This window comes from Macaca mulatta, chromosome 16, assembly GCF_049350105.2.
Source record: "Macaca mulatta isolate MMU2019108-1 chromosome 16, T2T-MMU8v2.0, whole genome shotgun sequence".
In the NCBI taxonomy this organism is placed as follows: domain Eukaryota; kingdom Metazoa; phylum Chordata; class Mammalia; order Primates; family Cercopithecidae; genus Macaca; species Macaca mulatta.
This window is the reverse complement of record NC_133421.1, coordinates 66,722,286-66,748,812: the sequence shown is the minus strand read 5'-3', so window position 1 is coordinate 66,748,812 and position 26,527 is coordinate 66,722,286. Positions and strand designations below refer to the sequence as shown.

Below are 26,527 nucleotides of genomic sequence, written 5' to 3'. Positions count from 1 at the left end.
GTAGGCAGGGCCTTGAAGGAGATGAGATAAAGGAGAACTGTATCCAAAGCCCCATGAGAATTGACTGGAAGAACAGAAGGACATGGTATGAATGATGTGTTAAGCGATATAGGAAAAAAACATAGCCTTGAAAACATTGAGTGGGAGGCTGGGCACAGTGGCTCACATCTGTAATCCCAGCACTTTGGGAGGCCAAGGTGGGTGGATCACAAGGTCAGGAGTTTGAGACCAGCCTGCCCAACATGGTGAAACCCTGTCTCTATTAAAGATACAAAAAATTAGCAGGGTGTGGTGGTGCGGGCCTGTAATCCCAGCTACCTGGGAGGCTGAGGCAGGAGAATCGCTCGAACCTGGGAGGCGGAGGTTGCCACTGCACTCCAGCCTGGGCGACAGAGCGAGACTCTGTCTCCAAAAAAGGTCTTGAATAATGATATCAGCATTAACAAACACAGAGTGTTGACTATGTACTAGCCACTGTTCTAAGCATGTAATTCATGTAACACATCTGTGAACTCATTTAATCTTTACAAGAACCCCATGAGGCAAATACTGTGACTTTACAGATGCAGAAAATGAGACTTACCTAAGGCTAAGTCACTTCCCCAAGAACACAGAGCTGGTAAATGGCAGAGCCAGGATTCAAATTCAAGTATAGCATGTCTAATTTGAGAGCTTGAGTATCTGTTTTTTCTTAATGATAACTATATTTGTGTCCAAACTTCTCATTAACCCTGTGAGAACTCCTTCACCTCTTCCCTGAAGGAATTAGCAGTAAAACCCAAAGTCAAGAGGAAAGCATGGCAAGAAAGAGAACCTTGGGGATGGTAAGTGGGTGACAAGTCACTGCGGTGACCAAAGGGAGTAAGGGGCAACTTGTGAGGGTAATGAGATCTTCATGGGGTTCAGCAACAGAAAGGCTCACCCAGAGCTGCCCAAACCCCCCTCACTAATATCACAGTGGAGAACAGGTCTGCGCAACACAAACCCCTTGGGCCTTCTCTCTGCCAAAACACCTCAGGCATCGTTATGCAGGGATGCCTCTCTCCTTCAGTTTCAACAGTCCTCCCCACTCAGTATTTTTTTTTTCTTTTTCTGTTTTGTTGTTGTTGTTGTTCGTTTGCTTGTTTGTTATGAGACGGAGTCTCACTCTGTCGCCCAGCCTGGAGTGCAGTGGCGCAATCTGGGCTCACTGCAAGCTCCTCCTCCCGGGTTCACGCCATTCTCCTGCCTCAGCCTCCTGAGTAGCTGGGACTACAGGCACCCGCCACCACGCTGGGCTAATTTTTTTGTATTTTTTCAGTAGACATGGGGTTTCACCGTGTTAGCCAGGATGGTCTCGATCTCCTGGCCTCATGATTCACCCGCCTCAGCCTCCCAAAGTGCTGGGATTACGGGCGTGAGCCACCGCGCCCGGCCCTTTTTTTGTTTTTTGAGACCAAGTCTCGCCCTGTTGCTCAGGCTGGAGTGATCCGCCTGCCTCAGCCTCCCAAAGTGCTAGGATTACAGGATGAGCCACCACGCCGGGCCTCAAGACTTATTTATTAATATTTAATTAATTCAGTCTTAGGTGAGCTCTAGGCTAGATGATAGATGCTGAGATTATGAAGACAGGCCTGAAGGGGTTCAAGTTTCCAGGAACCCACAGGTTAGGGGAAGGTGTTTGTTAGCATGTGGCCAGAGAGTCAGCCAGACCTGATTTTCATTCTGAGTTCCCACACAGTTTCTAGCTGTGAGACCAGTCTCGAGCCAGTCTTTCACTTTCTAAGTCTTCGTTTCGTCAGTTGTAAAATAAGAATTATAATATTACCCACCTCACTGGGTTCTGGTGAGGATCAAATGAGATAATATATGTAAAATGCTTAGCATAGTTCCTGGAACATAGTAGTGATTACTTAATCAATGTTAATTATTGTTTATTTTTCAGGAAGTAGGCCAATACATGGATTTATTAGAGTTCAAGGTAGAGAATATATTCTAGATGGGGAAACAACCTGCTGAGGGAGTCTGGTAGGAGATTAACTTTGCCAGTAAGAATAGAGGGAAGCCTAGAGGAGGTGATGTTGCAACAGGGCTTTGAAGAATGAGTAAGAGTTCTCAGGTAGGGACTGAGGAAAGGGAAGAGATTACAGGTGGAAGGAAGACTATCCACAGAGGCATGAAGTTGCAGAAGGTGTAGATATGTTTGGAAGAAGGTAGCACATTTAATAGGGTTTGTAGGACTAGGTTAGAAAAGGGAGGATTCAGATCAGCCTTTGTAGAAATTTTTTTTTTTGAGGCAGAGTCTCACTGTATTGCCTAGTCTGGATTGCAATGGCACAATCTTAGCTCACTGCAACCTCTATCTCCTGGGTTCAGGAGATTCTTCTGCCTCAGTCTCCTGAGTACCTGGGATTACAGGTGCCCACAACCACGCTTGGCTAATTTTTGTAATTTTAGTAGAGACAGACTTTCAACATGTTGGTCAGGCTGATCTTGAACTCCTGACCTCAGGTGATCCACCCACTTCGGCCTCTCAAAGTGCTGAGATTACAGGTGTGAGCCACTGCACCAGGCCTGTAGGATTTTATTATTCAAATCAAGAGGGAGAAAGAAGGAACATCAATTGAGCTCCTACCACATGCATGGCACTGAATTATAGTGCTTTTTTCTTTTCTTTCCTTTTTTTTTTTTTGAGACAGAGTCTCACTTTGTCGCCCAGGCTGGAGCACAATAGTGTGATCTCGGCTCACTGCAACCTCCGCCTCCCGGGTTCAAGTGATTCTCCTGCCTTAGCCTCCCAAGTAGCTGGGATTACAGGCACCTGCCATTAAGCCCAGCTAATTTTTTTGTATTTTTAGTAGAGATGGGGTTTCATCATGTTGGCCAGGCTGGTCTTGAACTCCTGACCTCAGGATTTGCCCGTCTCAGCCTCCCAAAGTGTTGGGATTACAGGCATGAGCCAACGCACCCAGCCATGGCACTGAATTAAATGATCAGCTTTTTTTGTTGTTATTTGTTTTTGAGACCAGGTTGGTCTTGTTCTGTTGCTCAGACTATAGTACAGTAGAACGATCATAGCTCACTGTAACTTCGAACTTCCTTCTGAGTTCAAGTGATCCTCCTACCTCAGCCTCCAGAATAGCTGGGACTACAGGCATGCCACCACTACGCCCGGCTAATTTTATGTAAAGTTGGTGTTTTGCCATGTTGCCCAGGCTGATCTTGAACTCCTGGCCACAAATGATCCTCCTGCCTCGGTCTCCCAAAGCTCTAGGATTACAGGCATGAGCCACTGTGCCTGGCTAGCATTTTTAAAATTTAACGTGGATTGGCCGGACACAGTGGCTCATGTCTGTAATCCCAGCACTTTGGGAGGCCGAGGTGGGCAGATCACTTGAGGTCAGGAGTTCAAGACCAGCCTGGCCAACATAGTAAAACCCCGTCTCTACTAAAAATGCAAAAATTAGCTGGGCATGGTGGTGGGCACCTGTAGTCCCAGCTACTTGGGAAGCTGAGGCGGGAGAATTGCTTGAACCCGGGAGACGGAGGTTGCAGTGACGCAAGATCATACCATTGCACTCCAGCCTAGGCGACAAGAGGAAACTCTGTCTCAAAAACAAAAAAAATTAACTTGGATTTTATCTTGCCGGTAAGAGGGAACCATAGAGATTTTTAAACTGACTGTGACATGATTGAATTTTTTTTTTTTTTTTTGAGCCAGAGTCTTACTCTATCACCCAGGTTGGAGTGCAGTGGAGGGATCTGGGCTCACAGCCTCCTGAGTAGCTGGGACTACAGGTGCGTGCCACCATGGCTGGCTAATTTTTGCTTTTGTTTTGTTTTGTTTTGAGATGGAGTTTTGCTCTTGTTGCCCAGGCTGGAATGCAATGGCGCGATCTCGGCTCACTGCAACCTTCACCTCCTGGGTTCAAGCGATTCTCTTGCCTCAGCCTTCCAAGTAGCAGGGATTATAGGTGCAAGCCACCATGACTAGCTAATTTTTGTATTTTTAGTAAAGATAGGGTTTCATCATATTAGTCAGGCTGGTCTCGAACTCCTGACCTCAGGTGATCTGCCCGTCTCAGCTTCCTAAAGTGTTGGGATTATAGGCGTGAGCCACAGTGCCCAGCCTAATTTTTGTATTTTTAGTAGAGACGGGGTTTCACTGTGTTGGCCAGGCTGGTCTCGAACTCCTGATCTTGTGATCCGCCCAACTTGGCCTGAATATATATTTATTTATTTAATTTTTAGGATGATGTCTCTGGCAGCCAGTGGAAGAATAGGATAGAGTAAGGAGAGAATTATCAGGTGATTAAGGCAGAGGCCCAAGGGACAGAAACTGCAGCATTTAGCCAAGAGGAATTTGGCGGGACATGGAGAAAGGCCAGTGTCTGGGTTGAAGAGAATTTTTGCAGGTCAAACCGATAGTCTCAGAGGTAGATTTTATGTGTTACTGGTGGGGAGGCCAATGAGGGAAACAGAGGCCAGCTCCTGAGAAGTCAGGGCAGGGTTTGAATGAATGGAACAAAGCTATGGGACATAAAGCCCCAAAACCTGGTATATTTCTGAATATCTCTGTGATCTTGAAAATGTCATATTATGTTTGCTTTAGTTTTCTATCAGCGGATAATATGGCCTCTCCTATCTGCTACTCATGATTGTGAGAAAGAAACGAGGCAGGGAGTGTATAAGGTGTGTAAGTGCTTTGTAAGCAGTAAATCACTAAACAAGTCCTAGACCCTGTGTTATCAGGGAGGAAGTTAATGGCATGGGATAGCGCAGTTACAAGAGAATATAGGTGGAGATGAGGGATATCTGTCCTGTGGTGTAGATAAACAGTCTAATCAATACACACACACTCTACAGGTTAAATACAGCAATTTCCACATTGGGCTGTGTCTACCAGAGGGCAATAGGAGGTTCTCAATTCCCAGCACCAGTGACCCTATGAATTGCCCTGTAGGTGCCTCTGTCCCTCGTTGGATATGAGGTGGTATGAATGGTCTGAATCTGTAGACGTTAGACGGGTTTCAGGTATCTGGAGAACCATGTGAGTGAAAGCTTGTGCTGTTTCTGGGGCTAGAATCTAGTCTCCTTCAAACACTCAGAAGGATCTGTGACTCCCTTCAAAGGTTAAGAGTCATTGATTTTTCTCACTACAAATTAATAAGAATAGCTATCCCTGGGGAGAAGGAATGATGGGGGTAGGGAAAGATTTTCATTTAAAATTTTTTACCTTTCTGAACGGTCTGCATTTTCTAAACAGGAACATGTATTAGTTTCATTGAAAAAAAAAATGTCAGGGGTTATCTGAGCAGTGAGATAATGGGTCCTTTATAGATTTTTGTCTTTATACCGGTTCGTATTAAACAAACACAAATATTAATAACATATTTTTAAAGACCCTAAAAAAATAAAAATTAAAAACCCTGATAGTATCAGCACATACACAGAAATCACTCCATTATGCAAAATTCATCCTCTATTATGAAAGGCAAAATGTCTACATTTCCTATGAACCACTGGCTTCAATTCAGCAAAACTTGCATACCAAGTAGGCAAGGTGGAAACGAAAAAGGCGGAACATTTCATGTATTTCAATTCAGACGCATAAAAATGTCAAGCCCTACACGTATCAACTTTCGTATACACCGTCTTCTGCATTCGCCTGTACCGGCCAATGGGCTAGCTGCTCGGAGTTTGATGCTTGAAGTGATGGAACGGAGGACGGGGTTAAATCTACTATTTCTCCCCACGCACTCTAGTATTTACTCTATTTCCACGTCATGTTTCCGGGTGTGTGTGTCCCTGTTCACGCAGAAACTGAAGTTCAAAGCAGGCGGAGTCACTCATGTTCTTTTTGTTGTCCCCAGAACCCAATTCAGGTGTTGGGTCCCCAGAGGATCTGGAGATACCTGGGGACTGTCTAACTGGCTGATTCCCACGTGGTAAGAGGCTCTCAATCTCGCCACCACGTGGTGCCAAGGGCCGGGAAAAGGGAGAGCGGACAGGAGGGAGCTGTATCAGGGGCATTTAAAGTGCCTTGACGTCACGCACTGCCAGGAACTCAGCTGAGTTTTCAGCAGGACATTCCGGTCATCTTCCCTCCCTCCCCCCGGGCTTCTGTGCCCAAGTCCTCGGCTCTTCCCTCGCTGTGGCGGAGGGAGGAGCACCGAACTGTCGGAACAGCCAGCACAGGGGCGTATCAGTCTTCTCTTGGCTCCGCCCTTTCTCCTAGCTGCTCTCTTCATTGGTCAGTGGGCGGGGCTTTGTCGGTACCGCACACGCACTGGGACCTCTGGGTGGCCGAGCGAAATGGCCGTTCATGAATTATGCATGACGGCGTGCCCCGGCCAGGCTGGGGCTGGGCGGGGATTGGCTGAAGGGGCTGTAATTCAGCGGTTTCCGGAGCTGCGGCGGCGTAGACCGGGAGGGGGAGCCGGGGGTTCCGACGTAGCAGCCGAGGGAACAAGCCCCAACCGGATCCTGGACAGGCACCCCGGCTCGGCGCTGTCTCTCCCCCTCGGCTCGGATAAGCCCTCCGGCCTGAGGGAGCCCCGTCGCCCGCCCCCGGCGCACGCGCAGCCCCGGCCTCTCGGCCTCTGCTGGAGAAACAGGTGAAGGGGGTGCAGGGTGGGGCCGTCGGGGAGGCCTGGGGACCTGGGGGCGCCGCCGCGGTTGGGGGCCTCTGGGACCTTGGGGATTTTGTGATGGACGCTGCAGTGGGGCGGGGAGAGATGAGGAGACGCGGAGGGTCGCCCTGAGGGAAGACTCTTCGGGATGACAGGAGCGGGCCTCGGAAGGGACTCGGGGCGCTGGAGGGAAGTTTCGTTCTTCGGAGAAACAGTGAGAACGCGCCCGAGGGGGCACCGTGGGGCGAGGGCGCACTCGGCTGCGGCGGCAGGAGTGAGGGACAGTCCCCCGATTTCCTGCTCCCTGGAGCCCTGGGGACGTTCCGGCCGCCGGAGCGACTGTCACGCCGGCGGGGATCACCGGCGCGGGTGGGGGTCGGAAAGCGCCTCCTCCCCGCCTGGCCGGCGGCTCCCTCTGAGCCACTTCCTCCGCTTGCCCTGTTCCCGCTTCTTCAGGAGCCAGCTGTGCCCTTCTGGAGGCAGGAATAGGTGTGTCTGTCCCCTGCAGCCTCACGGGCTGGCTGGTCGCGGGTAGGCTTTATTGCATAAGAATCAAGTTTCCTGTAGGGAAATTGACAGACCGGTACTCTTTCTAAATTCCCTCCCATCTTTTTCTAGGTTAAACTATGCTCCCCTCACGCCCCCGCCATGTAAAAAAGAGGGGAAAAAAAGACAAAATCCCCGTCAACCCGTCAAGCCAGCTCTAGAGAGAGAAATAAATCTCTTGGCAATGTTCTTTTCCAAATACCTGGTAAAGTCGGCCAGAAGATAAATAATTGAGCCATTGCGTTTACTGGATTGTGGTGTTGCTTAATTGCATAGGACGGAATGAACCAATCGAGAGTGGGAGTTCTGTGTCTCAGAGCCAAGATCTTGGGTAAATGCAGAGGAGAGGGAAACAAAGACAGGCTGGCCTTGACAAAACCATGTGTGCTAAGTTTACCTGCATTTAGGGGGGTGTGGTTGCACTGAAGTTAACAAGATTCAAACCGTCGCCCAAGTTGGTATTTCCATGTTTGATACACATCACCCTGTGCCATATCAGGTCGTTGTAAGTGTGGTGACAAAATCAGTGGTTAGTCATTGTTTTTTGTTAAAAATGTGTATAGTGTGTACCTGCTGGTCTTACTGTATGTGCAACTAAAGGTTTACGTAGTCTGTGCATGGGTTGTAAATTTTTGGCTGGCTGTGCTGATAAAGCATTGGGCTTGAATAAAGCAAAGCAGAAAATCATCTCAATCTTTTATATGTGGATTTAGACTGTGCTATGACTTGATTCAGCCAGTTTTCTATTTTATTTTATATTAAATATGTCTGTGTTCTCTGAGTCAGCACATTTATTTCCTTATTACATGTTCCAGACGGGAGTGCTAGCCCAGTTTTTGTTCAGTTTGCACAGTGGGATGGGGAAACAAGTCTGGAATTAAAAAAAAAAAATGTTTTAGAGGTTGGAGCCTTGATTTTAGTCTCTGTATTAGCACATCCATCACAAAGAACCATTAGTAAATTCATGAATCTTTTGTTTTTTATGTAGTTCATTTGGGAAGAATAATCACTTAAAAATATCCACAGTGCCAGGCATGGTGGTGCACACCTCTGATCCCAGTTACTTGAAAGCTGAGGCCGGAGGATTCCTTGAGTCCAGGAGTTGAGTCTGGTCTGGGCAACATGGTGAGAGGCCAGGAATTGGGTCTAGAGTCTAGTCTAGGCAACATAATGAGAACCCGTCTCTAAGAAAGAAAGGAAAGGAAAAGAGGAAGAAAGGAAAGAAAAAGAAATACCCACAGCACAGTTATGAATTGACCCACAAAGGACTTGTGAGGTAGGTAGTTCACATAACAATTCCTCTAATATTGTAGATAAGAAAATTGAGGCCAAAGGATCAAGACACTTGCCCAAGGCGGCAGAGTGCCATAGTGGTGGAATTTGTGCCGCCTTCTGTATATTTTGTGAAAAGTATCAGTGAAATTCTTTTTTTTTTTTTTTTTGAGACGGAGTCTTGCTCTGTTGCCTAGGCTGGAGTGCAGTGGCGCAATCTTGGCTCACTGTAACCTCTGCCTCCTGGGTTCAAGTGATTCTCCTGCCTCAGCCTCCCAAGTAGCTGGGACTACAGTTGCGCACCACCACGCCCGGCTAATTTTTGTATTTTTAGTAGAGACCAGGGTTTTACCATATTGGCTAGGCTGGTCTTGAACTCCTGACCTCGTGAGCCGCCCGCCTCTGTCTCCCGAAGTGCTAGGATTACAGGTGTGAGCCACCGCACCCAGTATCAGTGAAATTCTAACATATATCTGAACAGTAAAATACCACCAACAGGCTGAAAGACTTTATGGGAGGTAAATATTCAATAAACACGTGAAAAAAGAAATACAAATGGAGCTTGCTTAGATTATTTTTCTACCTAATTGCTATGTCTAACTTGGGAAGTGAGGAACTGTTTTTGGTCAGCATAATTTACCATCAGAATTCAGCTATTTACTAATGAAAAGAAATACTAATCGTGGTTTGTTTTAGATTAAGGACAGTCATGACCTAAATGTCATTTAAACCAGAGTGCATTGTGGCTTGATCAGTGGTCATTTCTGTCTCTAGAAAGTTGCTTTAACCACCCTGCCTCTACGTGTCTCTTGACATTCAGATGTGAGATGGCGTAGAGGTGGTGACCAACTTTCCAGACACCTTTTTAGCTTATGGTTTTCTTAGGTGATGTGCAAATCAATAAATATATACTTTTTTTTTTTTTTTGAGTTGGAGTTGCACTCTGTCACCCAGGCTGGAGTGCAGTGGTATGATCTTGGCTCGCTGTAACCTCCTTCTCCCAGGTTCAAGTGATTCTTGCACCTCAGCCTCCTGGATAGCTGGGATTACAGGTGCCCGCCACTACGCCCAGCTAGCTTACTTTTTGTATTTTTAATAGAGATGGGGTTTCACTATGTTGACTAGGCTGGTCTCAAACTTCTGTCCTCAAGAGATCTGCCCACCTCAGCCTCCCAAAGTGCTGGGATTACAGGCATGAGCCACCTTGCCTGGCCAACAAATATATACCTTTTGCAACGTTGTCAGAGTTGCTATGAAGAATAAGTTGTATCTTGTTCACAGAAATTTCAATCTACTCGGGGAGCTGATAAATGTTTTAACCATCCAGTGTAACATCTTGTCAGCAAAGAGATGGTGAGACTTTACTGTTGCGCTAACAAGGTAGCTGTTCTACATAAAAGAATATACAGTACAGATGTAGAACATTTCTGTTATCATAGCATGTTCTATTGGACAGTGCTACTGCTGAATGCTGCAGGTCTTCAGAGAAAGGAGAGGTTATGAGGCCTGGAGTTGTCTAGAAAGTCTTTTTGCCAAAGGAGTGATTTCAACTGGGTCCCAAATAATGGGTGGAATTTGATAGGTGTAAATAATTTGTGGTGGTTTATGCCTGTAATCCCAGCACTTTGGGAGGCTGAGGCAGGAGGATTGCTTGAGCCCAGGAGTTTGAGACCAGCTTGGGCAACATGGTGAAACCTCCTCTCCACTAAAAATTAAAAAAATAAGCCAGGCCTGGTGGCGTGGGCCTGTAGTCCCAGCTACTGGTGAGACTAAGGTGGGAGGATCACCCGAGCCCGGGTGGTTGAGGCTGCAGTGAGCTGTGATCCTGCTGCCACACTCTAGCCTGGGCTACAGAGTAAGACCCTAGCTCCAAAAAAAAAAAAAAAAAAAAAAAAAAATTCCTGGTAGCCCAGTAGACTAGCAGAGTAAGTAGGGGAGAAGTGATTACTTATAAAAGACATTGAATACAAGACCAAGGAATTTCAGTTCTGTTCTTTTGTAGGGGAAGCTTTTAAAACTTTGGAGGCAAAGCACTGATCTTTAATCATAGAGTGCCTACTATGTGTCAGGCACAGACCTGATTGCCTGATGCTAGTTAATTTGTACAAAGTAAATCAGTGCATATGCCCTCTGCCCTAGGGAAGTTATTAACTGGAGTCCGACATTGTACAAAGGTAAGTGTCCTGATTAATCTGATTTGGTACTTTGGGTGAAAAAAGCATAGTGTGCTTAAGTGCAGAAGTGTTTTTTGAGGATTTTTGATTGTAGCTGGGATTACAGGCCCACGCTACCAGGCCTGGCTTAGTTTTTAAATTTTTAGTGGAGAGGGGGTTTCACCATGTTGCCCAAGCTGGTCTCAAACTCCTGGACTCAAGCAATCCTCAGCCTCCCAAAGTGCTGGGATTACAGGCATAAGCCACTCATATTTTATGTATTTTGCATTTAAAAATTTCACCATAACTTTTGGGTCATTTATAAAAACCACTGAAAGAGTACTTGAGGGACATACCCAAATCCTGAAGGACTTCTGGTGTTCTGGAGCAGCCTCAGTGAGATCCAGGAGGATGACATTGCTGGGCTGGCCCAGACCTTATTGATTATGGTGGAAAGAATTAATATTGTGGTTATATACTCTTTGTTAGACACCTTGGCTTACAAGATGTAAGCGTAAAGTGTAGTGCACTTTAGTCAGTATGGCCACATGGTCCTTTGGTGGTAAATTGTTTGAGGTGCCTCCAGTTTTTTGTTTTTTTTTTTTGAGATGGAGTCTCGCTCTGTCGCCCAGGCTGGAGTGCAGTGGCCGGATCTCAGCTCACTGCAAGCTCTGCCTCCCGGGTTTACGCCATTCTCCTGCCTCAGCCTCCCGAGTAGCTGGGACTACAGGCGCCCACCACCTCGCCCGGCTAGTTTTTTTGTATTTTTTAGTAGAGACGGGGTTTCACCACGTTAGCCAGGATAGTCACCATCTCCTGACCTCCTGATCCGCCTGTTTCGGCCTCCCAAAGTGCTGGGATTAGTGTCTCCAGTTTTTAAAAGGGATAGCATATCGGGCCAGGAGCAGTGGCTCATGCCTATAATCCCAGCACTTTGGAAGGCCGAGGCAAGAGGATTGCTTGAGCCTAGGAGTTCGAGACCAGCCTGGGCAACATAGCGAGATCACTTTGTTTCTTTTAAAAAAAAAAAAAAAAGAGCAAAAACAGGCCGGGCATGGTGGCTGACGCCTGGAGTCCCAGCACTTTGTGAGGCAGAGGTGAGCGGATCACTAGAGGTCAGGAGTTTGAGACCAGCCTGGCCAACATAGTGAAACCCCGTCTCTACTAAAAATACAAAAATTAGCCAGGTGTGGTGGCTCACGCCTATAGTCCCAGCTACTCTGGAGGCTGAGCCAGGAGCATTGTTTGAACCTGGGAGGTGGAGGCTGCAGTGAGCTGAGATCCTGCCACTGCACTCCAGCCTGGGCGACAGAGTGAGACATTCTATCTGACAGTGCTACACTGAATGCTACATGTCTTCAGAGGAAGGAGAGGTTATGAGGCCTGGGAATAACATATGGAAGAATGAATTTCTATTGTGGTCAGTTCTCATTTGTCATGTTAGGATTACCGCAACTCTTTAATTCAGATCAGCAAACATATTGAGAGTCAGGTATTGCATCAGGCATGATCCAAGGATAATGAAACATTGTCCGTTTTCATGAAACTGGAGATGTTGCAGGGACCAAAGTGTGTCTTGTGCCAGTATGGAAGTAGGACAGGGGAGACGACAGGGCAGTGAGTGGTTCAAGACTCAGGCTCTGAAGTCAAACAGATCTGGGACTGAATCCTGGATCTGCCACTTCCTAGTAAGAACCTGAGCCTCTGTTTTCTTATCTGTAAAAGAGGATGATAACAGTACTTATCTTGTAGGTACTGTTTTTTTTTGTTTTTTTTTTTGTTTTTTGTTTTTTTTTTTTGAGACAGTCTCGCTCTGTCGCCCAGGCTGGAGTGCAGTGGCCGGATCTCTGCTCACTGCAAGCTCCGCCTCCCGGGTTCACGCCATTCTCCTGCCTCAGCCTCCCGAGTAGCTGGGACCACAGGCGCCCGCCATCTCGCCCGGCTAGTTTTTTGTATTTTTTTTTAGTAGAGACGGGGTTTCACCGTGTTAGCCAGGATGGTCTCGATCTCCTGACCTCGTGATCCGCCCGTCTCGGCCTCCCAAAGTACTGGGATTACAGGCTTGAGCCACCGCGCCCGGCCTTTTTTTTTTTTTTTTTTTTGAGACGGAGTCTCGCTCTGTCGCCCAGGCTGGAGTGCAGTGGCCGGATTTCAGCTCACTGCAAGCTCTGCCTCCCGGGTTTACGCCATTCTCCTGCCTCAGCCTCCCGAGTAGCTGGGACTACAGGCGCCCGCCACCTCGCCCGGCTAGTTTTTTGTATTTTTAAGTAGAGACAGGGTTTCACCGTTTTAGCCAGGATGGGCTCGGTCTCCTGACCTCGTGATCCGCCCATCTCGGCTTCCCAAAGTGCTGGGATGACAGGCTTGAGCCACCGCACCCGGCCATCTTGTAGGTACTGTTGATGATTCAGTACGATAATGTGGATAAAATGCTTAGCATAGTGCCTGGCACATAAGAGCTCTGTAAATCTTAAGTTCTTATTAAATATCCAAGAAAAGAGATTAATTCTCTTCAGGAGTGAGAGAAAGTCATCATTATTGAGGGGCTTTATCAGATGGGAAAACCTGAATAGGGTTTTGTAGGATGAATAGGAACTCTTTCCACAAAGTTGCGTTATAAATAGTTGCATTCAAGGCTGAAGGAACATGAGTGTGCAGAGGCTTCAAACAGCCTTGTGTCGGCCGGGCGTGGTGGCTCATGCCTGAAATCCCAGCACTTTGGGAGGCTGAGGCAGGCGGATCACGAGGTCAGGAGATTGAGACCATCCTGGCTAACACAGTGAAACCCCGTCTCTACTGAAAAATACAAAAAAAATTAGCCAGGCGTGGCGCGGGCCCGCCTGTAGTCCCAGCTACTCAGGAGGCTGAGAATGGCGTGAACCCAGGAGGCGGAGCTTGCAGTGAGCCGAGATCACGCCACTGCACTCCAGCCTGGGCGACAGAGCGAGACTCCATCTCAAACAAAACAAAACAAAACAAAAAAAACAGCCTTGTGTGTTTAGGGAGCTATAAGTAGAAGTTCTTAATTTAGGAGAACCAAACCAAGGGGGAAAGGAGGCCAAGGAACCACAGTTCTTATCCCTTTTCTGTTAATAATTGGGTTTAAATGTCATTAAGTTATTTTGTCCTTTTTTGAAAAGTAATAACATGCTATCATAAAAAAATAAAGACTTGAAGAAATATAAAATGTGTGTTTTACATGTATCCTGTTAATTGGCTTGGTTTTATTCTCCAGATTTTTTGCAGCCCTTTCTGTTTACCAGGTTATCTTGGACATATCTATTCCAAATTCCTTTTAACAGCCCAGCAAAAGAATATTAAGGAAGGTAAATTTGCCCCTACAAGACAATAATGTTTGGATGATCTGGCTTTCCTTCCTGCTACCCCCAGCCTTGAGAATAAATGACCTTGCTCATCACTGACCTTTTACCTGACCTTCGAATTTTTAACTGCATCAGCCAAAGAACTTATATTTTTAGTCTTCCTAAGGTGATTGCTATTGTAGTTTTGAAACACTTGGTTGTTATGTTTGAGGGTTTCATGGTCCAGAATTACCATAGCAGTTAAAAGAGTAGACCATCAGGTCAGACCTCTTGGGCTTTAATCCCAGCTCTGCCTTCTCTTAGACCTTGGGCCTATTGCTTTCACTTCTCTGGGTTTCAGTTTCTCTATCCACAATTGTGGAAAGGAGGTTCACTTGTAGAGTACTTGAGAGGATGAAGCAAGATGATGCATATCAAGTACTTTGCATAGTGCCGGGCAGATAGGTAACGTTCAAGTGCTAATAGTTACTATTATTACTATTTATTTTTTGAGACAGGATGTCACTCTGTCATCTCGGCTGGAGTGCAGTGGCGAGATCACAGCTCATTGCAGCCTTGACCTCCCAGGCTCAAGTGATCTTCCTGCCTCAGCCTCCGGGGTAGCTGGGGATACAGGCGTGTGCTACCACCCTCAGCTAATTTTTAAATTTTTATTTGTTTATTTATTTTGAGACGGAGTCTCGCTCTGTCGCCCAGGCTGGAGTGCAGTGGCGTGATCTCACTCACTGCAAGCCCTGCCTCTCGGGTTCATGCCATTCTCCTGCCTCAGCCTCCCGAGTAGCTGGGACTACAGGCGCCCACCACCATGCTTGGCTAATTTTTTTTGTATTTTTAGTAGATATGGGTTTCACCGTGTTAGCCAGGATGGTCTCCATCTCCTGACCTGCCTCCGCCTCCCAAAGTGCTGGGATTACAGGCATGAGCCACCACGCCCAGCCTAATTTTTTAATTTTTTTGAGTCAGGATCTCGTCATGTTGCCCAGGCTGAATTACTCTTATTAAAAACTATAATATCAGTCCGGGTGCGGTGGCTCATGCCTGTAATCCCAGCACTTTGGGAGGCTGAGGCGGGTGGATCACCTTATATCAGGAGTTCAAGACCAGCCTGCCCAACAGAGTGAGACACCGTCTCTACTAAGAAATATAAAAATTAGCCAGTTATGGTGGTGGGCACCTGTAATCCCAGCTACTCGGGAGACTGAGGTAGGATAATCGCTTGAACCTGGGAGGCAGAGGTTGCAGTGAGCCGAGATCATGCCACTGCACTCCAGCCTGGGTAACAGAGTGAGACTCTGTCTCAAAACAAAAAACAAAAAGCATAATTAGGGTGGTAATGCTGATACATAGGGGCAGGTGGAATAAAACATAATTAGGAGACTGGGCACAGTGGCTCATGCCTGTAATTCCAGCTCTTTGGGAGGCCGAGGTGGGTGGATCACCTGAGGTCAGGAGTTCAAGACCAGCCTGCCCAACATAGTGAGACCCCGTCTCTACTAAAAATATAAAATTTAGTCGGTTGTGGTGGCAGACGCCTGTAGTCCCAGTCACTCGGGAGGCTGAGACAGGAGAATCGCTTTTGAACCCAGCAGATGGGGGTTGCAGTGAGCTGAGATCACACCACTGCACTCCAACCTGGGCGACACAGCGAGGTTCTGTGTCAAAAACAGAAAACGAAAAACAAAAAACTGTCATATCAAAAACTAAAATAAAATTGTAATATCTGTTAGATATTACAAAGTCAGGCAAATTATGATCCATGGCAGCCACTAATGACCCAAAGGAGAGAAAGAATAATTGGCAGATTATTAACCTAATGGGAAAAAAACTGAATGAATAGAGATGGTGGATTTACATTCTGTTAGATGAAATTGAGGCTGTCATATAAAAGGAATAGGTAAGGCAAAGTGTTTCCTGTTTACACAAATGCCCTTTTGATAAATCTCTGTATCGTCCATAGTCCATGATTACCTCTCACTTATTTTAAGTAATATTTAACACATTAAAAATGGATTACCACCCAAGGAATTGCTCCTGCACAGAAAGTGCAGGTAGTATTGAAGATATGAGGGGAAGAGGAATGATTAGAGTTGGCTGTGTCTCAGGAAGAAGCCAACAGGAGGAACCTTATTTTGAGTCAGGTAAGGAAGGCAGGAGTGAGGAGGCATCCCAAGTGGCCGGATATGAAGCTGGGAGCTGATTGCTGCACATTACTCAGCTGAATTAAATGTGCCCTCACATCTGTGTGTGTGTGTACATGCAAATGTACGTGTGTATGAGGTAGTTGGAGGGGTAGACCTTTATATTCCTGTCCTGTAACTTTCCTTTGCAAACTAATCTATATTCAGAATAGTGTTGCAGTTAAGAACCACCCAGCTTGTCCATGAAACAGGTTCTCTCACCCTATCTCCCCAGTTTTAGAGAAGGCAGGAAAGAAAAGGCAGTGCTTTTCTTTTGTCCTGGCTGTATGCGGCGAGGCAGGAAGAAGCCAGCAGAGCTTGAAAGAGAAAGTAAACCTTCTGGGAAATAAACGGCTTGGCTTCCCTACTGTGGAGGAGGAGTGCAAATTATTAGGGGGATGTTTGGGTAGTTTTTGTAGAAGCCATTTCTGAAAACTGATTTGGATTAGCGAAGGTAAACCCAATTTAGGAAAACCCTGCCCAATCTGGTGTCAGCCACCTGTTTCCCGCTTTGTTTGACTGATGTGATTAGTTTGTGGTATTCTGACCTCTCATTCTTATTATGAGAGTTGGAAGATTTGAGTGCGAACTTGAGCACCTGCTTCAGTGAAAGCTTCCTAAAATGCATGTTTTTCACATTTTTTTCTCATCTTCATTTTGTTTTGCTTTTTAGCAAACACTTTTTCTGAGAGAATCTAAAAGCATTAGACTTTTCTTGTTTTCCCCTTCTCCTCCCACAATGTAATCTTGCAAACCCAGTGTTAGCTGTGTAATTGTCTCTCCCATGAACCAAACAAAGTGCAATGTCGCATTGAGTTAGCATTAAAATAGTTGGCCTTTGAATTTTTTTCTACTTGTGATTTAGACATAATAAAACTTCATCTCAGACTGACTTTCTTTGACAAATCAGTTTTGCATTTGGGCCTCTTTTCATCAGTATATTTAGGGAAAGCACATTTATTGAAACATTAACCAAAATAAAACATAATTAGGAGGCTGGGAGTGATGGCTCACGCCTGTAATCCCAGCACTTTGGGAGGCCAAGGCGTGTGGATCACTTGAGATCAGGAGTTCAAGACCAGCCTTGCCAACATGGTGAAATCCTGTCTCTGCTGAAAATACAAAAAACTAGCTGGGTGTGGTGACACGTACCTGTAATCCCAGCTATTCTGGAGGCTAAAGCACGAGAATCGCTTGAATCTGGGAGGCAGAGGTTGCAGTGAGTCGAGATCTTGCCATTGCACTCCAGCCTGGGCAACAGAGATTCCGTCTCAAACAAACAACCAAAAAACAAAAACAAGCATAATTAGGGTCGTAATGCTTATACATAGGGGCAGGTGGAATAATTGAAGCATTCTGGAGCCAGAAATAATCAACTGATTAAGAATAATCTCACCGGGTGCGGTGGCTCACGCCTGTAATCCCAGTACTTTGGAAGGCTGAGGCGGGTGGATCACCTGAGGTCAGGAGTTCGAGACCAGCCTGACCAAGCTAGTGAAACCCCATTTCTACTAAAAATACAAAAATTAGCCAGGGGTGGTGGCGGGTGCCTGTAATCCCAGCTACTTGGGAGTCCAAGGCAGGAGAATCACTTGAACCCGGGAGGCGGAGGTTGCAGTGAGCCGAGATTGTGCCATTGCACTCCAGCCTGGGAAATGAGCGAAACTCTGTCTCAAAAAAAAAAAAAAAAAAGAAAAAATGAATAATTAATACTCATTCTTAATCCCATGTGTTGTTTTCCATTTCTGTTCTAATGAATAAATGAGTGGATTGCGTGTGGCTAGAGGCATATGAGACACTTGAGGGTCATAATTACGGTATTGAAGAGTCCTAGTTCATAGAACCACCTGAAATTTCTGGTTCTCAAATGTGGTGCAGGATTTTGACAGTAGGGGAGGTTGTGTGTGTGATGGGTACAGGAGGTGTATGGGAATCTCTGTACTTTCTACTCAATTTTGCTGTGAACCTAAAACTGCTCTAAAAAAGAAAGTTTATTGTCTGGGCATGGTGGCTCACGCCTGTAATCCCAGCACTTTGTGAGGCCAAGGCAGGCGGATCACGAGGTCAGGAGATGGAGACCATCCTGGCTAACACGGTGAAACCCCGTCTCTACTAAAAATACAAGAAATTAGCTGGGCGTGGTGGCAGGCACCTGTAGTCCCAGCTACTTGGGAGGCCGAGGCAGGAGAATGGTGTGAACCTAGGAGGTGGAGCTTGGCAGTGAGCTAAAATCGCGCTATTGCACTCCAGCGTGGGCTACAGAGCAAGACTCCATCTCAAAAAAAAAAAAAAAAATTCCTGTTTCAGCAGTGCCCCATAGATTCCATGGATGGTTACCCTAAGTTTTCCAATGGGAGTACATACCTCTATACCCAGTGAGAATATTTTCTGAGTAATGGGAATGAGACTGGAGACGGAGGGTAGAGAAGATCCATACAGTCTTTGGGTTAAACTTTTTCCCCTTTGCCTAGGAAAGATTAATGCTAATCTTAGCCACAGATTTGTAGTAAGAATGTATCAGTTTTGTCATTCAGTTCTAGACTCCAGTTTTGTTTATTGTAATACCAATATTTTAGAGTACATTTTCAAATGAATCAGTACAAAAGATGTGTAGTAAGTGGAAAATTAGTCTGCATCTTATCCTTGGAACTCTTTCCCAGGGGCAGCTAGTTACCTACTATTTATTTTTCCTGAGTTACTTCGTGTGTATGCATGCAAACATGTTATTCTCTGGGTGTTTTCTTCCTTCCATAGATAGCAGCAAATACACCAAACTGTATTTTGCTTTTTGTCACTTTATCTTAGAGAATACTTAATGCGAATACATGTATATATACCTCATGTTTAAAAAGTCTACATAATAAAATTAGCCAGGCGTGGTAGTGTGTGCCTGTGATCCCAGCTACTCAGGAGGCTGAGGTGGAAGAATCACTTGAACCCTGGAGGCGGAGGTTGCATTGAGCTGAGATCATACCACTGCACTCCAGCCTGGGCGACAGAGCAAGATTCTGTCTTAAAAAAAAAACACCCAAAAAACTACATCATAGTATTCTAGGCTATGGGTATCATAAATTTGATTTCCTAATGATAGGCATAGATGATTTGCCTGGGTGGCAAATTAAGAGTTGGCTGTGTCTCAGGAAGAAGCCAACAGGAACCTTATTTTAAGTCAGGTTCCAAAGACAGAAACATTGTTGCAGTGAATATTCTGACATTTGTTTTTGCGCTTATATGAATAAATCTGTACACGTATATTTTTAATGTTTTAATCATAATGTGTATACTATTTGGAAATGTGGCTTTTTAGTTAACAGAGTGCATGTTTTACCCCATTGCACTTAAACAGTAACCTGGGGACAATTAAATGAATCTGTCACTTGGACAGGCAGGAATTGTACCCCCCACAAATCCAGAAACCCCCCCATTTTTTTTTTTTTTTTTTGAGACAGAGTCTCACTGCAAACTTGGCCTCCTGAGTTCATGCCATTCTCCTGCCTCAGCCTCCCGAGTAGCTGGGACTACAGGCGCCCATCACAACGCCCGGCTAATTTGTTGTATTTTTAGTAGAGGCGGGGTTTCACTGTGTTAGCCAGGATGGTCTCCACCTCCTGACCTTGTGATCCGCCCAACTTGGCCTCCCAAAGAGCTGGAATTACAGGTGTGAGCGAGCCACTGCGCCCGGCCGGTTTTTTTTTTTTTGAGATGGAGTCTTGCTCTGTTGCCAGGTTGGAGTGCAACGGCGTGATCTCCACTCACTACAACTACCGCCTCCCGTTTCAAGTGATTCTCCTGCCTCAACCTCCTGAGTAGCTGGGACTACAGACGTGTGCCACCACGCACAGCTAATTTTTGTATTTTTGGTAGAGATGGGGTTTCACCATGTTGGCCAGGGTGGTCTCGATCTCTTGACCTTGTGATCCACCCACCTCGGCCTCCCAAAGTGCTGGGATTATAGGTGTGAGCCACCGTGCCCAGCCAAATCCCCAATTTTTTTAAAGCTCACCTTATTGATATGAACCCCCTTTCCCAAGGACAGCTGGTTACCTATTATTTATTTTTTCAGAGTTGCTTTGTATGTATACATGCAAACATAGATACATATACCTTTAATGCCAGGACCAGGCCCATGAATCTCAATTACTGCATTACCAAGACACAAAAAACTTTTGCTAAACTCCATTGCTCCTTTGGCAAGTGGAGGAGGGATATTTGTTTTTTGATATTGTTCTCATGGATGGGTTGCTTATTGGTGCTTCTATTTGAGTTGTCTATAGCAACAGTGTTTCCTCCCACCCTCCCTCCCTCTCTCTCCCTCTCTCCCTTCCTTCCTTCCTTTGATATGGAGTCTTGCCATATTGGCCAGGCTGGTATCAAATACCAGGCCTCATGCAATCTTCCCTCCTTGGCCTCCTTGCTGGGATTACAGGGGTGAGCCACTCGGCCCAGCCTATAGCAGCAATTTTCAGTGTAGTCCATAGACTCCTGGGGGTCCTAGATCAAAACTATTTTCATAATATAGTTATTTGTGTTTTTGACTGCTGCCAGTAAATCAAATAACACTGATTTCACTTAGGATTGTCCATGATGAAACAGTAAACAATGTTAATTTCATGATTCTCCACCCTTGAGGACTCCCTGATATTCTATAATGAGAAGTATCACAGTGGTAAGGAAAAGCGTGTGTGAACTAAGTTGTGATGTCATATTGGATGCTTTTTCCATGAAACACCATTCTTTCTTGAAAGAATGAGACTGGGCGTGGTGGCTCACGCCTGTAATCCCAGCATTTTGGGAGGCCGAGGCAGGCGGATCACCAGGTCAGGAGTTCAAGACCAGCCTGGCCAACATGGTGAAACCCCATCTCTACTAAAATACAAAAATTAGCCGGGTGTGGTGGCTAGTCCCTGTAATCCCAGCTACTCAGGAGACTGAGGCAGGGGAATTGCTGGAACCTGGGAGGTGGAGGTTGCAGTGAGCCAAGATCATGCCACTGCACTCCAGCCTAGGCGACAGAGTGAGACTCTGTCTCAAAAAAAAAGAAAGAATGACTGATAAAACAACTGAGATATTGGCAGATATTTTCTCAAAAATGAAAGAAGGGAAGTTGTCTGTTCAGGGAAAGCAACTGACAGTATTTGTTACCAATGATAAAATTTGAGCTTTAGAGTAAAAATCAGAATTTGAGAAAACTTGTATCCACCACTGTGAGTCTGACAGTTTTATTATATTAATGAATATAGTTTTTGATGTTGACAAATATAGTGTAAATGAAATGCACCAACATTTGGAAGGTCTGCATATCTCTGAAACAGTGTTTTCCACATGACCGGTGCATGATGTTACAGAATCATGCATGTAATCCCAGCACTTTGGGAGGCTGAAGCGGGCCGAGTGCTTGAGCCCAGGAGTTTGATACCAACCTGGGTGACATGGCGAAACCCCATCTCTACAAAAAACACAAAAAATTAGCCGGGTGTGGTGGTGCTCACCTGTAGTCCCAGCTACCTAGGAGGCTAGGTAGGAGGATCACCTGAGCCTGGGAAGTTGAGGCTGCAGTGAGCCAAAATCATGCTGCTGCACTCCAGCCTTGGTGACAGAGTAAGATTCTGTCTCAAAAAAAAAAAAAAAAAAAAAAAAGATTCCTCCATTTTTCAACTAGTGTATCTATGTGAAGTCAAATTTTCCTCATGTATTCGACCAAAGCAACATATTACAACAGATTGAATGCAAAAACAGTTACGAGAATCCAGCTGTCTTCTATTAAGCCAGACATTTGAGAGATTTCCTAAATTTTGAACAATGCTACTCTTTCCACTAACTGTTTTTTGTTTTGAAAAAGAGTTACTTTTTCTTTTGAAGACAGAATCTCTCTGTTGCCCATGCTGGAGTTCAGTATTGCGATCTCAACTCCCTGCAACCTCTGCCTCCCAGGTTCAAGTGATTCTCCTGCCTCAGCCTCCTGAGTATGAAAAATTAACCTTTCTTCTTCTTTTTTTCTTTTTTTTTTTTTTTTGAGACGGAGTCTCGCTCTGTTGCCCAGGCTGGAGTGCAGTGGCGCGACCTCAGGGCATCCTCCACCTCCCGGGTTCAAGTGAGTCTCCTGCCTCAGCCTCCTAAGTAACAGGGATTACAGGCGTGAGCCACCGTGCCCGGCCAAAAATAGTTACCTTTCATAAAAATGTTATTTATGTTAGTATGCAGTAAGTTTACATTTTTAATGAATTGATGAATATTTTTAAAATTTCTCATTTTTGGCCAGGCACTGTGGCTCACACCGGTAATCCCAGCCCTTTGAGAGGCTGAGGCAGGAGGATCGCTTGAGGCCAGGAGTTCAAGACTAGCCTCAGCAATATAAGGAGACCCCATCTCTATAAAAAATACAAAAGTTAGCCAGTTATGGTGGCATGTGCTTATAGTCCCAGCTACTCGGGAGGCTGAAGATTGTTTTGAGCCTCGGAGGTTGAGGCTGCAGTGAGCTGTGATGATGCCACTGCACTCCAGCCTGGGTCACAAGAGTGTGATCCTATATCAAAACAAACAAACAGAAAACCCCTCAATTTTAATGTCTAATACATATAATTTCTAATAGATAACTTCTAATAGATGTAACCTTTGTAAACAAAAGCTTTTTGGAGTCCTCAGTATTTAAAGGTGTAAAGGGGTCCTGAGGCCAGAGGCAGTGGCCCCTGCCTGGAATCTCAGCACTTTGGGAGGTTGAGGACCACTTGAAGGCAGGAGTTTCAGACCAGCCTGGACCACATAGTGAGACCCCATTTCTCTTTAAAAAAAAAAAATTAAAAATTTTTTTCATTTTTTTATATTTCGTTTTACAAAATATTTTTATTTTTTATTATTTCTTTTTTTTTTTTTTTTCAAGACGGAGTCTTGCTCTGTCTCCTAGGCTGGAGTGCAGTGGCACGATCTTGGCTCACTGCCACCTGTGCCTCCCAGGTTCAAGCAATTCTCCTGCCTCAGCCTCCCGAGTAGCTGGGATTACAGGCGCCCGCCACCACACCTGGATAATTTTTGCATTTTTAGTAGAGACATGGTTTTACCATGTTGGCCAGGCTGGTCTTGAACTCCTGACCTCGTGATCTGCCTGCCTCGGCCTCCCAAAGTGCTGGGATTAAGGCGTGAGCCATTGCGCCCAGCTCTATTATTTCTTTTCTTTTCTTTTTTTTTTTTTGAGGTGGAGTTTCATTCTTGTTGCCTGGGCTGGAGTGCAATGGCGCGATCTCGGCTCACCATAACCTCTGCCTCCCTAATTCAAGCGATTTTCTTGCTTCAGCCTCCTGAGTAGCTGGGATTACAGGCATGCACCACCACACCAGTCTAGTTTTGTATTTTTAGTAGAGATGGGGGTTTCTCCATGTTGGTCAGGCTGGTCTCAAACTCCCAACCTCAGGTGATCCACCTGCCTCGGCCTCCCAAAGTTCTGGGATTACAGGTGTGAGCCACCTCGCCCGGCCTGCTTATTATTTCTTTTGAACTTAAAAAATAATAATTAAAGGGACCCTGAGAGCAAAGAGTTTGAGAAAGGTTGATCTAAAGGTTTTAACGTAAGAATCCCTGGGTTATTTGCTTAAAAAGAAGAAAGAATCTATGGATCTTCTGCCCGAGAGAGTCTGATTTAGTTTATCTGGGGTCATCCTCACAGGCATAGCAGATATTCTGATTCAGATGGTCCTTGGTCCTTAGTTTGAGAAACATGGCTTTACAAGGACCATAGAATATAAAGTCTTCTTTGGATTAGTGAAGTCATGTCCACAGGGTTTAGAAAATGTTTTTGTAGGCCGGGCGTGGTGGCTCATGCCTGTAATCCCAGCACTTTGGGAGGCCAAGGCGGGCGGATCACTAGGTCAGGAGTTCAAGACCAGCCTGGCCAATATGGTGAAACCCTGTCTCTACTAAAAATACAAAAATTAGCTGGGCGTGGTGGCCCATGCCTGTAATCCCAGCTACTTGGGAGGCTGAGGCAGCAGAATCACTTGAACCCAGGAAGCAGAGGCTGCAGTGAGCCGAGATTGTGCCACGGTTCTCTCCAGCCTGCGTGACAGAGTGAGACTCAGTCTCAAAAAAAAAAAAAAAAAAAGAAAATGTTTTTGTCTTAGAGATAAAGGTAAGTGGAAGAGTAGTCATGTAGTGAATAAGGGAAAATGCTTTAGAGATTTCTTTTTATTCTGTTTGCTCTTCTTGGTATGCATGTACCTGAATATTAAGGATATTTTATGACTAAAGAGTCATGACATTACCAGATTAATGTTGTTTTGTTTTAAGGTACTTTCTGACTGCTTGGGTTAATTTCTACAGACGATTCTGGTAAAAAATAGCCTTTAAATTTTATAAGTGTTGATTTATTTCAGATGTCTTAATAAAGTTAACTTCCAGTTATTACATGTAACGTATATAAACTCTCATTTTCCTTTATTCTCATAATTGTTTGCATAACAAATTCTAAGGGAAATTTGCTTGGCAGAGATCACATAGCAGAGATGAGATTTAAAAACAGGTGATTTGGCTGCTAGCCTGTGAGTTTGAAGACTCCAAGTTTGTATCCATGTGTAGTCACTTAACATTTCTGTCCTTATCTGTAAATGGGAATAACACCTACTTGATAGGGTTGTTACATTATCTTGGCCACCTAAAGGTTCTCTTTGGCTGAATGATTGACTGGAAAACGTAATGTGAATTCATGCTTCAGACTAGGTTCTTTTTTTTTTTTTTCTTTTTTTTTTTGAGATGGAGTTTCACTTTTACTGCCCAGACTGGAGTGCAGTGGCACTGCAACCTCTGCCTCCCAGGTTCAAGCGATTCTCCTGCCTCAGCCTCCTGAGTAGCTGGGATTACAGGCATGCACCACCATGCCTGGCTAACTTTTTTGTATTTTTAGTAGAGATGGGGTTTCGTTGTGTTGGTCAGGCTGGTTTCAAACTCCTGACCTCAGGTGATCCGCCCGTCTCAGCCTCCCAAAGTGCTGGGATTACAGGCGTGAGCCACCATGCCTGGCCCAGACTAGGTTCTATATGGGTGTGCTTTTTAGAATTTAGACCGTGATCTATCCCCAACACAAACTGGATAGTGTTTCTTTCTAAATTCTCTCTAAGTGTGTATTCTCTTTTTTTCCTAGGCACTGCCACCACTTCACTTACATTGTGGGATTATAATTTTCATGAGTAGTGGAATTTTCTTAACCTTCTTTTTTTTTTTTTTTTTTTTTTTTGAGACGGAGTCTCGCTCTGTCACCCAGGCTGGAGCGCTGTGGCCGGATCTCAGCTCACTGCAAGCTCCGCCTCCCGGGTTCACGCCATTCTCCTGCCTCAGCCTCCTGAGTAGCTGGGACTACAGGCGCCCGCCACCTCACCCGGCTAGTTTTTTTGTATTTTTTAGTAGAGACAGGGTTTCACCGTGTTAGCCAGGATGGTCTCGATCTCCTGACCTCGTGATCCGCCCGTCTCGGCCTCCCAAAGTGCTGGGATTACAGGCTTGAGCCACCGCGCCCGGCCAGAATTTTCTTAACCTTCTTTTGTGTGGGAGCTAATGGACGAAATGAGATATTCTCTGAAGAGTGGTTACATCATGCAAAACTATGATGTGTAATGAGGTCGCTTAGTTTTCTAAGTATATTGTACATTTTGATAAGATTTTCATAGAAAAGCTTGTCTCCTTGGGGAGATCACTCATCTTCCATCTTGACTATTATTTAAACTTTATGGGTCAGATTTATCTTTTTAAAAACTGAACCATAAAGCTCAATTAATATATTTTAAAAATTAATAGACTTTATTATTTTTATTTTATTTTATTTTTGAGATGGAGTCTAGCTCTGTCACCCAGGCTGAGTGCAGTGGTGTGATCTTGGCTCACTGCAACCTCCACCTCCTGTGTTCAAGTGATTCTCCTGCCTCAGCCTCCCAAGTAGCTGGATTACAGGCACCCGCCACAACGCCTGGCTAGTTTTTGTAGTTTTAGTAGAGACAGGGTTTTATGTTAGCCAGGCTGGTCTTGAACTCTTGACCTCAAGTGATTCGCCCACCACTCCCAAAGTGCTGTGATTATAGGCGTGAGCCACCGCGCCCAGCCTAGACTTTATATTTTAGAGCAGTGTTAGTTTTATAGAAAAATTATGTGGAAAGTACAGAGAGTTTCCATATACCCCTTACTCTCTCCCACAACTTCTGTTATTAACATCTTACATTAGTGTAGTACATCCCTTAAAACTGATGAGCCAACTTGATACATTATTATTAACCAAATTCCTGAGTTTATTTTATTTCTATTTTTATTTTATTATTATTTTTTAGAGGTAGGGTCTCACAGTGTTGCACAGGCCAGAATGCAGTGGCGTCATCATAACTTGCTATAGCCCCAAACTCCTGGACTCAAGCAATCCTCCTGCCTCAGTCTCCCAAAGTGTTGGAATTACAAGTGTGAGCCACTCTGGCCTA

General features: G+C 45.2%; 1 protein-coding gene and 2 long non-coding RNA genes across 52 annotated transcripts in view; 1 reads left to right on the top strand and 2 right to left on the bottom strand.

The window, feature by feature from the left end:
• Positions 1-6,400: 6,400 nt before the first annotated feature.
• Positions 6,401-17,781, bottom strand: LOC144335733 (uncharacterized). Its single transcript, XR_013406856.1, has 2 exons — positions 17,725-17,781; positions 6,401-9,372 (listed from the first exon to the last, which is right to left on the bottom strand). It is a non-coding gene; the product is annotated as an uncharacterized LOC144335733 (long non-coding RNA).
• The window catches only part of STAT3 (signal transducer and activator of transcription 3), an 85,726-nt gene continuing 65,628 nt past the window's right edge, over positions 6,430-26,527 (top strand). For all 50 annotated transcript variants that reach the window (XR_013406788.1, XR_013406787.1, XM_077971701.1 and 47 more), the window contains exon 1: positions 6,430-6,596. The gene's annotated coding sequence lies outside the window, so the exon portion shown is untranslated. The remainder of the gene's footprint in view (positions 6,597-26,527) is intronic.
• On the bottom strand, positions 11,838-15,594 carry LOC144335712 (uncharacterized). Its single transcript, XR_013406832.1, has 3 exons — positions 15,197-15,594; positions 13,533-14,411; positions 11,838-12,389 (listed from the first exon to the last, which is right to left on the bottom strand). It is a non-coding gene; the product is annotated as an uncharacterized LOC144335712 (long non-coding RNA).